Source organism: Schistocerca nitens, chromosome 2 (genome assembly GCF_023898315.1).
Source record: "Schistocerca nitens isolate TAMUIC-IGC-003100 chromosome 2, iqSchNite1.1, whole genome shotgun sequence".
NCBI classification, from domain to species: Eukaryota; Metazoa; Arthropoda; class Insecta; order Orthoptera; family Acrididae; genus Schistocerca; species Schistocerca nitens.
Genome location: NC_064615.1, coordinates 78,531,393 through 78,546,959, shown reverse-complemented (window position 1 = coordinate 78,546,959; position 15,567 = coordinate 78,531,393). Strand labels below are relative to the sequence as shown.

Genomic DNA, 15,567 nt, shown 5'->3' with positions numbered 1-15,567 from the left:
ACTGCTATAATTTAAATGTATACAACTACCGTAAATATTAGTTCTTAAATGTAAAGTTACAGTCTCGGACAAAAAAAAAAAAAAAAAAAAAAAAAAAAAAAAAAAAAAGACGCACGACGAAGAAATTATCCGAATGGGATGGAAATCGGTAGATGTTACGTTCATATTCAGACGAACAAATGATTACAGCTTCAGAAAAATTGGATGATTTAAAAAGGCGAAAGAGCTTCACAAAATTAAACAAGTCAATAACGCATTGCTCCATTTCTGGCTCTTATGCAAGCAGTTGTTCGGCGTGGCATTGATTGACAGATTTGCTGAATGTCTTCCTGAGGGATATCGTGCCACATGCTGTCCAATTAGCCGGTTGGATGGCGAAAATCCCGAAATGGTTGGAGGGCCCTGTCCATAACGGTCCAAACGTTCTCAGTTGAGCCGAGATCCGGTGACCTCGCCGGCCATAATAGTATTTGGCGAGAACAGTCGCCGTATGCGGACGGGCATTATCTCGCTGAAATGTAAGCCCAGCAAGGCTTGCCATGAAGAGCAACAAACCGGGGCGTAGAATATCGTCGACATATCACTGGGCGGCGAGAGTGCTGCGGATGACTACCAACGGGGTCCTGCTAAGAGAAGAGATTGCATCGCAGACCATCACTCCTGGTTGTCACCGAGCGAGATGGCGCAGTGGCTAGCACACTGAACGGTTCAATCCCGCGTCCGGCCATCCCGATTTAGGTTTTCCGTGATTTCCCTAAATCGCTCCAGGCAAATGCCGGGATGCTTCCTTTGAAAGGGCACGGCCGACTTCCTTCCCCTTCCTTCCCTAATCCTATGAGACCAATTACCTCGCTGTCTGGTCTCCTCCCCCAAACAACCCAACCCAACCCTCATGGTTGTCGGGCCACATGGCAGGTGACAGCCAGATTGGTACTCCACCGCTGTCTGGGGTGTCTCCAGACTCATCTTCAGCCTAGAATCTCATTGAGTGGAGTAGAATTGTCTTCAGTGATGAGTCCCACTTCGAACTGAGCTCCGATGAGTAGCACTGGTGGGTCAGGAGACCCCCCCAGACAGTGGCTGTATACCAACCTCACTGTCGCCCGCCATTACGGCTGACAACCGGTACGTCGAGATTATTCTACGCCGCGCTTTTTTGCCGTTTCTGGCAAGCCAACGTGGCCTTATATTTCAACAAGATAATGCCCATTCGCTTACGGGAATACTTTCCACTGCTTGTCTTCGTGTTTCCCAAACTATTCCTTTGCCAGAAAGGTAGCCAGATCTGTACCTAGTTGAGAACGTTTAGAGCATTTTGGTCAGGGCCCTCCAATCAGCTAGGGATTTTGACGATCTAACCTGTCAATGAGGCAGAAGATGCTTCGATATCCGTCAGGAGAACTTCCAATAACTCTGTCAGTCAATATCAACTGGAATAACCGCCTGTATAAAGCCAGAAATGGAGCAACGCGTTACTGACTTGTTTAATTTTGTGAAGCTCTTTCGCCTGTTTAAATCATCCAATTTTTCTGAAATTTTAATTATTTGTTTGTCTGTACATGTTCGTCACATCTACCGATTTCCGTCCAATTCGGATAGTTCCTTCGTAATACATCGTTTTTTTTTTCTTACAGTGTATTGAAGTGAATTATCGTGTTGTATGCTTAACGCAGCGTTAGGTGGAGTTTAATTCTAACGTCAAGCTTGTACATTTTATACTTTCTTCATGAAGTAATTAGCATTATAAGACCCTTGCCAATACTGCACGCCTTTGCAGACCCCGCAAGAGGGCGTGCCAAAGACGTTTCAAATAACGTTTAGAGATCTCGTCGAACTCTTTTGAATGGTCCCAAGTGATTTCACATATTGTATCAGAGGGAAAACTGCGGTCACAATACGTTTGTGAGATCACGTTCAATAGGGTTGCAGCCCCATGACGTCCACAGAGAGGAGATGAATCACCCGCTTGGGGAGGGGGGAGGCGGGGCTGGCAAGGGTTGAAACGTCCCCTTACAAAAATTATGAATTACTGTGCTGGTAAAACTGTTACGTTATTTGATTTTCAAACAGCTGAACAAAACTGAACGTACTCATACAGTTACCTCTTTACTTATTCTGATCATCACTAAACTCACACACAATATTTTTATCGCAACGCAATCTAACTTTCAATAATCCCTACAAAAGAATGGCCCTGACTAACAATAACCTATACCTTTCATGAATTACTTACCTCACAAAAGTCTCCGTTACTCGAACTACTGGAATACAGCGAGCGCCAATACTGCCAGCTAAATAAAAGATTCTAACTACTGAAGGCACTAACTATTGATAGGCATAGTTAGCAAATGTTGTTACATCTAATTAAACAAATTTCCTTTTTCTGACGCACACACGTCCAGACCGTCGACTCAAAACTCTGGCATCTCTCTCTCTCTCCACATCCTCCACCGCTGGCGGCTCACCTCCAACTGCACAACACTACGCGCTGTTCACATCCAACTAACCAACAGTACACAAGCGAATATTCCAACAGTGAGTCCAACCAGCCACAGACTGAACACAGCACAGTCAGTGATTTTCATACAGAGCGCTACGTGGCGTTACAAACATAAAAACCTAAACAGCCTACTTACAGGGTGTCAGCAGTATCAGAAGTTGTGAAGGAAGCCTTCCTGTTGCACAGTGAATTGCAAACTGTCGTTTTCGACAGCGAAATGTGTCTAAATGAACGCCCTAAGGAAACGTATGGTTACATTCACGGCGTTTGTGACACATCGTGAGGGCGTCCAGCACCAATTCTGAGTAGCAGTGTGTCCAAAATGTGTTCTTCGACCACTTATAAGAAATCCGCGTGATTTCACCGCTGGATGCAGCGGTTCTGCCTCTGTCGCAGAGGCGTCAAGAGAAGGGTTGAGACGTGGGTAATGGGACATTGGGCAACCTTCCCATGGGGTGAAATGTTCACTGTGGCGTTGGGAAGAATTGTGGAGAAACGTAGTGCCAATGTAACAACGTTAATCCATCTTAACGCCTCACATTAACTTCGGTCTTCCAGCCTTTTTATGCTCAAATCGACAAATTGCTGTTTAAAGTGTCACTGAGTCCGGGCGTGACTCCGCAGAGCGGCACGCTTTTGCACCATTAAAGGGGGAAGTTTGTAGGCACCTTCCAGCCATATTTAGATCTTCTGCGTCGCAATGGAAGAAAATGACCAAGTTTCGAAAAAGTGACTCTTTAATTTTGTTGCGCAGTATATCTAGGTTCAGGTCAACTGTCAGTCGCTGCAGCAATCTTCATCCCTCTGCACGTCTTCCTGCCCTTCGCCAGTCTTCTGGCGTTGCTACATTGTTATAGGCCGGTATTACACTATCAAATTTCTTTGTCCAATATCTTTGTCCAATATCTTTGTCAAAGATATTTGATAGTGTAATAGGGACTTTGTCAAATGTCGTCCAATATTTGATCAAATCTAGGGCCTCGCTGTATATTTGATCAAAGAAACCGCTTGTCTTCTGTTCACCGCAATGTGACATGTTACCACATCGAGCGCTAGCATCGCTGCAGCGTTCTGTCGTCTGTAGTGTTTTTATAAACATTGCGGGTAAATACAATTGGTGTGTGCCGACAACTACAAAATTAATAGAGATGTCTGAAGCTGATGAGGCGCTTTACAACGTGAGGCACCCTGAATACAAAAATAGATTAAGAAGATTGGAGACCTAACCTGACCTAACATAACATAACCCTCTCCTGTAGCAAGGAATCGGAGTGTTATAGTGAGCCTGTCTTCTGAAGATGTAGCAGTTCTTAAGTGAATATTGTGCTTTGTGATATGAGGATACACTTCATTGAGCACATACAGAAATGTATGCTCATCCATTCTTAAGTAATTTATGTACGACTTGACGTCTTCCACTGTAAGCTCAAGTAAAAAGTTTTGTTGAATGCTTTTATCGTGTCGTCGTAAAAACCACGGCTTCACCCAGATTAGATTAGTTTTTCGTTCCATATATCCGTGCTGAGGAGATCCTCGTGGATGTGGAACATGTCGATTTTTTTTAAGCTGAAATAACAATACTAATAGTATGAATAAATGCAATACATCATTTGTTTCTATTAAAAATTTCGCCAATGGAGTAGAAGGAGTTGGCCAGTAGTAAGTCTTTCAGGCTCCTTTTAAACTGATCTTTATTTCTAACTAAATTTTTTATGTTTGCTGGCAAATTATTGAAGATGAGTGTTCCTGAGTAGTGGACCCCTTTTTGAACTGAAGTAAGTCCTTTTAAGTCCTTGTGCAGATCATTTTTGTTCCTGGTATTGCATGTATGAACTGAGTTGTTTGTTGGAAAAAGAGATATATTGTTGTTGTTGTTGTTGTGGTCTTCAGTCCTGAGACTGGTTTGATGCAGCTCTCCATGCTACTCTATCCTGTGCAAGCTTCTTCATCTCCCAGTACCTACTGCAACCTACATCCTTTTGAATCTGCTTAGTGAGAGATATATTATTTACGACAAATTTCATTAAGAAGTAAATATACTGAGAGGCAGTAGTTAGTATACCCAGTTCTTTGAAGAGGTTTCTGCAGGAGGTCCGTGAATTTACTCCACAAATAATACGTATTACACGCTTTTGGACCTTGAAAACTTTTGTTTGACTTCAAGATTTACCCCAAAATATTATCCCATATGACATTATGGAATGAAAGTATGCAAGCTTTTTTATTTTTACGTTGCCTATGTCTGCTAACACTCGAATTGCAAATACAGATTTGTTAAGGCCTTTCTGCAGTTCTGTGGTGTGCTCCTCCCAACTGAATTTATTATCAAGTTGTAATCCCAGGACTTTTAAGACTGTCAACCTCGTATGTATGGTTCCATTTTCTCCCCCCACTTCTTTTCCGCATGTGCACACAATGCAATTGGTGTACGTAGAACTGCTGCGGTTAATAACAAGTTGTTGTCAGCCATCTTGAACTTTGACGAAAAATTTGATGACAATGTAATACCCCTTGTAGCGCTAAGTCAAAGATCTTTGTCAAATATATTGGACGGAATATTGGATCACATCTTTGATCAAATCTTTGACAAAGAAATTTGATAGTGTAATACCGGCCATAGACAACCGCAACAACTGTGAGCAGCATCACAAAACTTACGGCATTATCCACTAGATTATTAGGTGATTATCTGCCTTCACGGACTGTCTCTTCCGCAAAGCTGCCAGATCACAGCAGACAGTGACATTCTCTTCCGATTCGTCGGCCCGCCGAATCACAATCTCCACCCTAAAAACTTAGTATGGAATGCAGTAGCAAGAATCCAATTGCTCCCACTTCAGCTTGCCTAGCCTCGACCCCTAGGCTTCTAATCAGGAACGATGCACTGCCTAAGTGTGACCGTCACACTGTTACTGTCTGCCACCCTACCCGAGGCTAACTGATAGCATATCTCCGAGATTCACTGCCTGAGCCACTGCACTGCTCGTGAGGGCCTTGCCTCCTGTCGTTTGTTGGGCTCTACCCTCACGTGCGTCTGTCCCTGAGGTTGGATGACATGATCTCAAAGGGCTTCTCATCACTTCATTGGTTATGCCCACTCGTTCAGAAGTTTTCAGAGGCTGGGTGGAGGGCTAGATGTGCTGTCTCTATATGGCCTGCAAACGCCTCTGACGCCCTTCATTGGTTTCTCACGATCAGCGTCATAGTCATTAGGGCCACTTCTGTTTCTCTTTCGTCTCACAATGTCTCGCACAAAGCACTGACAAGTCCTACGTTAGTTTTTAATCTGTTTGCTTATTGCACTCATCACGGCTCTATACAGTAGGGCACAAAACTTTTGGGTCAAATGGAACGGGTGATATTGGGTCCACAAGCTATTACGTATACTGAGATAGGGAACCAATGGTCGGGGATGCATATTTATTGAGTTATGGACATCCACCACATAACATCGTAGCACATAATTGTTGAAAGTCACAACCGCCAGTCTCAATGCATGCATGGAAACGGCGCATGAAGTTCTGCAGCACTTTTTCAAAGGTACTGTATCTGGTGTTCGTTGTACTTGGAGGCATGCAGCTTGGACCCTAGCAAGCAGGTCTTCAACCGTATCTGTGCGACTTTCATGCATCAACGTCTTGCCTTAACCCCAGAGGAAAAAGCCCAGAGGTATTACGCTGGCCACAAGACAAGAGCTCCTTTTCGAGTACAACTATGTGGGTATATGTGGCTCATGTTGAAAGGTGGAAGGTGGCTACACTGAGCCACAGCGCCAGAGATCGCGCTAGAGAGTATTGTTCTGCCGCCTCCACTGGCAGTGATTATTGAGAACTCGTAGTGGGCAGTGCTTTGGGAGAACTCGTGGTAGTCAGTGCTGAGATGTCGTAGTGAGGAGTGTTTGTTGAGATGAGCTAGTAGGCAGTGCTTGCTGAGATGTGATACTGAAAAGTTCTTGTTGAGATGTGATAGTAGCGAGTCGGTGTGGAGAGATTGTAATGTCTAGAGTGCTTTTCATCAATATAAATTAAGGTAACAAACTACTTTTCTTTTCTTTCTCATTATTTCAATGTCCTGAATAATGCGTCATTACAGGTTCAGTCAACAAAGCATCTGGCTTGTGTTCTTGTATTAGAGTGTAATTCTGGTTTTCTTGAGTAATTATGGTATTTCTATTTTCTTTAATTAATTCAGTATAAATGATATTTAAAATTTCTTGTGTTGTTGAAGAAGAACCGTGCCAGATGCGTACGTTGAGTCATACTTCCACACACAGAACAGTTACACTTGTGCTTTGGTTTCGTAGGTTTTATAGTTGCTGGGGACTTAATTAATTAATTGTGTTAATGAAAATTTCCATTTCATTCTTTGTTGTTGTTCTATGCAGTCAGATAGCGTAACAAAAACTAGTCAGGGCCAACCGTTTACGAGACTTTGTAATCGGACATACAGCTACTAAAACAAAAAATTAAAATTATTTGCATTCTATTTTAATTAAGCCCCCATGCAATGTGCTCGTAGACATTAACATCGAAGTGAATTGGTGCACCATCGTGTTGGAACCACATCCTTTTGCGGACAACAAGGGGTACAGTCTCCAAGAAATATGGCAGCACATCTCGCAGGAACACCAGGTAACGATGACTATTCAAACGTGGAGGCAGCAAATGAAGTGCTATTAGGTGATCTTGGACAACGCCCACCAACACGTTGATGGAGAACTGTTATGTTGGCCAATGTTGTTGGTGGTATGGGGATTGTCGTCACTCCAGACATAGGTGTTGCGGTTGTTGAAAACACCATCACGGGTGAATGAAGCCTCAGCTGTGACCAGTAGAAACTGTACGAAATTCGGCTCTACAGCCCTGCAGTGGATAATCCTTTGACAGAAGTAAATGTGGGGCTCAAAATACATTGGTCCCAGAGATTTCTCACGCTCTTTATGATTGCGGTACAATACCTTTTTCACCAGAACTCTCCACAATGGATCCTTCGAAGTGTGTGTTTCATGGGCAAGCTGACGGGTGCTTATATCTGGTTGGTCGGCCGCATGATACAACACCAACTCCTGAGAGTCTGTTGTCCAGACATGTATTTTCCGGGAACTTTGGCCGAGTTCCTGTGACAGGAATCATACTGTCCCTCGTAAGTTGGTATCCATGGAGATAAACTTCTTCCAACTAGGATGATGCCTGTTGAGAAAGTGTTCTCTGTACATTCGTGCTGCTTTATGGGCACTACATCCTGCTGCGCCATACATTAAATGCATATCTACCAACTACCTCTCGTGGCGAGGAACATTCCACCTTCTACTATGCATCATACACTGCACACAGTAACACATCTCACCATGAACACATCTCAAGCTGTCTGCTGCAGTGGACACTGTCACCGGGGATATTAGTGCGTGTGCGACATCAGGTGAATGTGCCGGTGTGATGCATGCGGTTTTTACATGACATACGTTCTGCGAGCTAACTTGTGTACAGTGTACCCGTTTGGCAGTCAGGAGTATACGAAGTTTGTCACCCGCTGCCTATTCCATTGTACAACAGACACCCAGGATCCTTGTCAGTGTGCGGCATAAACGCATACATGCTTGCAATACTTGTACTGAGACTGGGTGTCGTCGCTTTGAACAGTTACTGTGAGCTACAATGTTGTTATGCAGTTACACTGTGTATGTCCATAACACAATAAATTTTCAGTTCTCACCATTGTTTCCCCACCTCAATATAATCCGTTGTGGACTCACTATCACCTATTTCAATTTGAACCAAAAGTTTGAGACACACTGTATTGTGCTCAGAGCACACAGTACCATTAAAATAACACAGCTCCTTTCGTTAGATGGGCCTATACGGACGCACTTTGTTCATATACCGTTTGTGTCTCTTGCTTTATAAGCTGTATATACATCTACATATATACTGCACAAACCACCATCGGTGAATGATGGACAGTACATTACACCATTTCTAGTCATTCCATTTCCTGTTCTACTCACATATGGACCGTGAGCAAAGAGACTTTTTGAATGTTTACTGACGGATATTTGCTCGTGGCAGTAGGATCGTTCTGCAGCCTATGGCAAATGCTAGTTCTCTAAATTATCTCAGCAGCGTTTCAAAAAAGGGTAGTCTTCTACCCTCGAGGGATTCCCATTTGAATTAACGGAGCCTTTTAGTAATACAAGAGTGTTAATCGAACCAACCAAACAGTAATCTAGCAGTAAACCTCTGAAACCTTCGAATTTCTTTGGTGTTCTCTTTTAATGCGACCCGGCGAGGATCCTAAACACTCGAACGATACTCAAGAGTGGGTGTCACAAGCGTCCGGTTCACGGTCTCCTTTATAGATGAACTATAGTTCTCTAGAATTCTCCTAATAAACCGAAGTCGTCCATTCGCCTCCCTGCAAACGACCTTACACGCTCGTTCCATTTCATGCCACTTTCCACATGTCTGTCGTATCATTGCTGCCCCTATACAGAATGGCGCCGTCCGGCGTCCCAACCACGCTCAAATTCTATATGCTGTCTGTTTAACCTTTGTGTCATGATTTTCTGCGTAGTGGAAAATTCCTGTATCGGCTGGTTTACGTGAGTACATGGCACATGTTAAGATCCGGTATAAAACTTTCAAAGGGGTCAACAGAAACCGCTTTCATTACAACCTCAACTTGCTGAAAAAAGGCCGTCTCGGTACTTCGCTATCAGCAAGGCACATTGCTAATCGAAGAGGCTTGGGTCGATTCCCGACCAGGTCGAAGATTTTCTCCGCTTGGGCCCTGAGTATTCTCCTTATGTTCGTATCGTCATAACTGACATTCCACAATTGAGATGCCTGTATGGGCACGTCCTGAAAGGCAATAAATTAGAAAAAACTTGCTGAAAGTTACTGGTTTACTTCGATATTCTCATTTTTTTCACTTCGTTGCAACATCAACCACGTTGCTTCCGGTAAGGAAGAGAGCACGTGTGTTTGATTGTTTATTTTTTCTCCTTTATATGGTCCAGTTTCCTCCTCAGTTTTCCTTTGAGTGAGTGTGAATCTGTGTAACTAGAAGAATGCAAGTGATCTGAATTATGCTACCTCGGTAATCAGAAGTTGTCGCACTATTTGGGCCTATAGTACCAACTTAACATTTCTACTGCTTGAGCCAGAACATAACTCAATAACAGGAAGTGGTCGCTCCACTTCGAAACTCTGGTACATGGTTGTCAAAGGGTCCTTTCTCTCCCCCACCGCTCGCAGTCTTTGGTGTGCCTTGCAGAAACAAAGCTTGAGGCACTGTTCGCTAGAGTATGGTGAGTGTCACATGTTTGGCTCTTTCTGCTCATAGGTAATGGACAAAGCATTTTGCTCAATTATATCGATTTAGTTTTTCATTTCAATGTGTTGCGGGTTGATATTTGTAATTATAGACACTCTGGAAATATTGATTATCCTTGAATTAATGTTTTATATTCCATGATATACGTTCCTTGGAGAGAAATAAATTAATGTTGTATTGGAATCACGTTGTTGTGTGTCCGTAATATTTTGGTGCCGAAACCCGGGAAGAAATTGCGATTTCCTGCGTGATTTCAACAATTAACAGCTTACTTCACGCTGTAGGAAACAAGAGACGACGTCGGACCGCATCACAAGCTAAGTCCGTTACAATATAATATGATCGCATGAACTGGTTGCTTCAAAACAATTTTTGCGGCTTTGTATTGCAAGCCTGAAACTTGCACTCAGAGTAGCTAGTTTTGTTAAAAGGTTTTCGTTCACTTAAGTTTGCGCATACGCTGCTTGTTAAACGTTTAAGCTATTCACAAGCGCACTCGTAAACAATCTTACAACAGCCGTCTTTAGTAAGACACAATGCTGGACGAATCAGAGATACAGTTAGCAAACTTCAAAAGAAAGCGAACTAGGGAGAGGACTAATGCTACGCGGTTTTGTGCGGCTGTTGATGCTCTTACCATAGAAAGCCCGTTTGATGATTTTGAACATTACAGGGAACGTGAGAAACTCTTAGAGGAGCTCGTTTCATTAGATGACGCTATTCATAATTTTCTCTCCGACGATGAATACAATGCAGACGTGCTGAGTTGTGAGGAATATATAGACAAAGTCAAACGCGCTATACAGAAGGCTACAAAAGCAATTGATTACAATCTTTCAGCCACAACGTCGCAGATGAATATCACGTCACTACCAGTGCTCACACAACCAACTGTATTCCACTCTGTCAAGCTACCAGCAATTAAGCTTGATTTATTTTGCGGAGATGTCGAAATGTGGTCCCGCTTCTGGGAACAATTTGAATCGACAATTGATAAAGACCAATCCCTTTCTACAGTAAACAAACATGTTTTCCTACGAGAATATCTGTCGGGCGAACCGAAGTTGCTAGTAGATGGAATACCTATAACGGCTAACACGTATGAAGAAACAAAGAAAATTTTATTGAATAGATACGGAGATAGCAATCGCATTATACAGGCGCACCTCGATTATTTGGATGCGCTAAAGCCTGTGCAGTCAGCGACACCTGAAACGCTGAACAGTACATTCCTGAAATGTATCCATCGTATTCAAGCACTGCTTGCCTTAGGAGAAGGCGTCGTGGCATACGGTAAAATTCTCACTCCGAAAATTCTGCATGCATTTCCCGCTGAAATGTGCCAGAAATGGGTCATTCATGCTAGAAGAACCGAAGTAGCGGAAGGAGATTACTGAAACTACTTAACTTTTTGGAAGAAGAAGTTCGTGGTGCTCTCACTGCACAAAAGATCCGTACAGAATGTCAGTCATCTCCTAGCTTCACGCCCACTGCAGCAGCGCTTCACATAAATTCAAAGCAAGCGAAAAATTCGCGTAAGCCTAAACGAGAAGTTCCGGTACAACCATATTGCGTATTTTGTGAAGCTCGCTCTCATTGGGCCCAAGACTGCAACATAGTAACTGACAGCCAACAACGTATCGATAAACTAAAGCAAGATAATCGCTGTTTTATATGTCTGAACCGAGGTCATAATGCTAGAAAGTGCAGTAAGAAGGGCAAGGTCTCGTGTTCTAAGTGCAAGAAAAGTCATCACAAAGCTATCTGTACTGACATTGCTGCCTCTTCTTCATCTTCTCAGCAAATTAGCTCTACATCTGTAGGGAGAATCGGCGTAAGTTCAGCAGGTTTTACTTATCTTCAGACAGCTCGAGTTTGGGTCAGTGGACCCGCAGGATTAAGCAAACATACTCGCTGCGTTCTGGATAGCGGTGGTCAGTCAAGCTTCATTTCCAAGTTCCTGATGATGAGCTAGGTTTAAGAACTATAGAACATCGTGATCTATCTGTCAACGCCTTTGAAATGCCATCCGCAACTTCAACGCATCGTAGAGTCGTAGAATTCACACTACAGGGTACATGGATTAATTCCAAGACGTCAATGACTGCGTTTGAAAGCACATACTCATTTTCCGCGCACCCAACTGTGCCTTCCGATTTAAGGAAACTTGTACGCACACGGGGACTTCAGTTTGCGGACCTAAGGGATGGTTCAGAAGATCTTCCCATCGAGATTCTTATCGGAGCAGATTACTATTGGAAAATCGTTAAAGATTCCCCTCCGATTCGAATAACGTCATCAGTTGTTCTGGTACCATCCATTCTAGGTTGGATTCTTAGTGGAAGCAAATCAAGCACCACGGCTAACCTTGTAACGGCAAACTACATCAGTTTAGAGACAGCGACAACAACAGCAGACGATATTTTACGACGTTTCTGGAATTTAGAAACAATGGGAATCACAGAAGATGAAACAACTACTCTGAATGAGAAGGAATTGGCGTTATTGCAAGATTTCTCAAAATCCTACTGCATCGAAGGCAAAAGAAGAGTGGTGTCTTTCCCCAGAAAACCCAACGTTATGTTATCTAATAATCTTCAGCAAGCAGAGAAGAGATTTACATCACTGGAGAAAAAATTTACGAAGGACAAGAAACTGAAACAAATTTACGAGGCGCAAATGATAGAACACATCAAGAAGAAACATGTGGAAGTCACCCCCTCTGGACAGAAATTGCGTGACACATTTTATCTGCCACATCATGCAGTAAAGAAAGAAAAGTTAGTTGTCATCAAATGGAGGATTGTATTTGATGGTTCGTTGCACGAGCAGAATGCACGTTCATTGAATGACTCTTTAGAAATAGGTCCTAATTTACTTCGTGACACTCTTTCAATATTACTGAGATATCGTCTACATCAAGTAGCCTTAATTGCCGATATCAAACAAGCATTTATACAGTTAGTTCTTCACAGGAAACATAGAGATCTCACAAGGTTTTTTTTGGTACAAAGTAATCTTAGATCAACAAGGAAACTATATTACAACTGACGAAAGGATTACATACCGCTTCACCCGGCTACCTTTCGGACTTACCTGCAGTCCGTTTCTTCTTGCAGCCACGCGGAAAGAACTTGCTGTAATGCACAAAACGAATTTTCCGCAAGCTGCTTTACTTGTTGAAGATAATATGTACATGGATGATTTTGTAGCAGGTGCTAAAGATGACAATGCCGTAATTAACTTATATTATGAGCTTACATCACTCATGGGACAGATCAGTCTACCAGTGGCAAAGTGGGCCACAAATTCAAGCCAACTCATTGGAATATGGCAATCAGAAGGTGTCATAAACACTACAGATACGTAGGTACTGGGAGTCCACTGGAACACACAGACTGATACGCCCAGTGTTGTTCACAACAATGTTACCGACAATGTTATAAATCGTCCTGCCACTAAAGCGAGAAGTACTACGAAACACTGCTAGATTCTATGACCAACTGGGTTTGTTGTCGCCTGTGTCCCTCATTGCAAAAATAATTTTTCAAGAAATTTGCTCGAGAGGAATTGAATGGGATGAGCTTTTACCCCTTGATCTTAGCAAACGCTGGCGAATGTGGGTATCAACATTGCCATCATGTTCACACATAAAAATGCCCCGATGGGTTGGTGTATCTGAAAACACTGAGCCAGAAATCCATGTCTTTTGCGGCGCATCAGAAAATGCCTACGGAGCAGTACTTTGTGTACGGTGCACCACAACAAATATGGTATCAGTCCATTTAGTTTGCAGTAAAAACCGACTAGCTCCCATCAAAAAAATAACTCTTCCACGGCTGGACCTTCTAGCAACACTTCTTGGCTCAAGACTACTTCATTATTTCTGTAAGGCCACGAGCTATAATGGAAGTCGTGCAACATTGTGGACTGACTTAACTGTAGCCTTAGGATGGATACAACATGACCCTAATCGATGGAAAACCTTTGTGTCAAACCGTGTTACGGAAATACAACGACTAACGAATCCGTCATAGTGGAAGCACTGCCCTGGTGACGAAAATCCAGCTGATCAGACCTGCTTGGTTAACAAAGAACAGAACATAGTGGCCTCAAATTTTACAGACGGAAGAGCACTCCTTGCCAGAAAAGAAGAAATTAACAGACCAAGTCTTCATGGTACAAACAACGATTCCTATTTTAACAGCTACACGGTACAGTAGCTACTTCAAGCTGTTAAGAGTTACAGGATGGGTACTTCGCTTTAAATGGCACTTATTGAAAGAAAACAGAACATCTGGAGAACTAACAGCATCAGATTTGGGCGAAGCATGCACTTACTGGATTCAAGTTGTTCAACAGCTACATTTTGCGCTTGAACTGCATGCACTATACATGCATGCCTCTACCACGTAATTCTCAGGTAGCTCGCTACAACCCATTCTTGGATAATGGTCTTATTCGTCTCGGTGGACGGCTGCAGTTTGCAGAATTACCCAGAGATCAACGCCACCCGATTCTTCTTGAAGGACATCATCATTTCACACGTTTACTGATCCAGCAGACTCACATTCGTTTGCATCACCTTGGAGTAAACATAGTGTTATCTGAACTGAGAACAGAATTTTGGATCCTTAGAGTTCGACAGGCAATTAAACATATTCTACACCGTTGCCTACCTTGTAAGATGGTGAAAGCTCGCGTTGTTTAACAAACTGAGGCTCCATTACCAGCTGAATGAGTCTCACCACTGAAACCATTTACAGTAACAGGTATTGACTTTGCTCGTCCATTATATGTCAGACAAGGACATATTACGAAGAAAGCGTATATTGCTCTATTCACATGTGCAACAACACGAGCCATACGCCTGGAAATATGCTCAGATATGTCAACTGACAGATTTCTTCAAGCCCTACAAAGGTTTGTCGGAAGACGAGGAGTGCTCAGCACAATTTACACTGATGATGCTATTACCTTCCATGCCAAGCACTTAGAGCTGAAGGAGCTCTGGCAGGCTCTCATGGCAAGCAAGACGCACAAGTACCTCGCCCAGCAAGCCATCACTTGGAAATTCATCGGCCCACACGCGCCTTGGTGGGGAGGATTCTGGGAACGGATGGTGGGATCTGTCAAATGCTGCCTGAGAAAAGTTTTAGGACAGTCACAGTTGGACGAAGAAGGTCTCAACACAATCCTGGTCAGCATAGAAGCAGCACTAAATTCTAGACAAATTTCACAAGGGGGAGAGGAATCTGAGTCACTGACGCCCGCACATTTCCTTGTAGGTGATCGACTCACAACACTACCTACTGGTCCAGAATCACCAGTTAGAAAGGACTTGTCCAAGGAATTTCAGCGGCTGCAGGAGATGGTAGAACGCTTCTGGAACAGGTGGAAGAAAGAATATCTGATCCTGCTCAAAAACTTCCATGAAACTCATCAACCAAGGCCAGGTTCAGGAAGACTCCAGCTGGGTGATGTCGTTCTTCTACAAGAGGATGTTGGTCCACGACACATGTGGAGGAAGGCGCGGATAGATCTTCATGAAGGAAGAGATGGGAAAATACGAACTGTAACCTTATGAACTTCAGAAGGATCCATAATCTCACGTCCCGTTCAACTGGTCATTCCTCTAGAAGTTGACCAGGGTGTTGCGGGTTGATATTTGTAATTATAGACACTCTGAAAATATTGATTATCCTTGAATTAATGTTTTATATTCCATGATGTAC

The 15,567-nt window shown here is 43.1% G+C and overlaps 1 protein-coding gene across 1 annotated transcript in view; it reads left to right on the top strand.

Moving 5' to 3' along the window:
* The window catches only part of LOC126234273 (serpin B8-like), a 122,517-nt gene that overhangs the window by 104,285 nt on the left and 2,665 nt on the right, over positions 1-15,567 (top strand). The gene's annotated exons all lie outside the window — the stretch shown is intronic.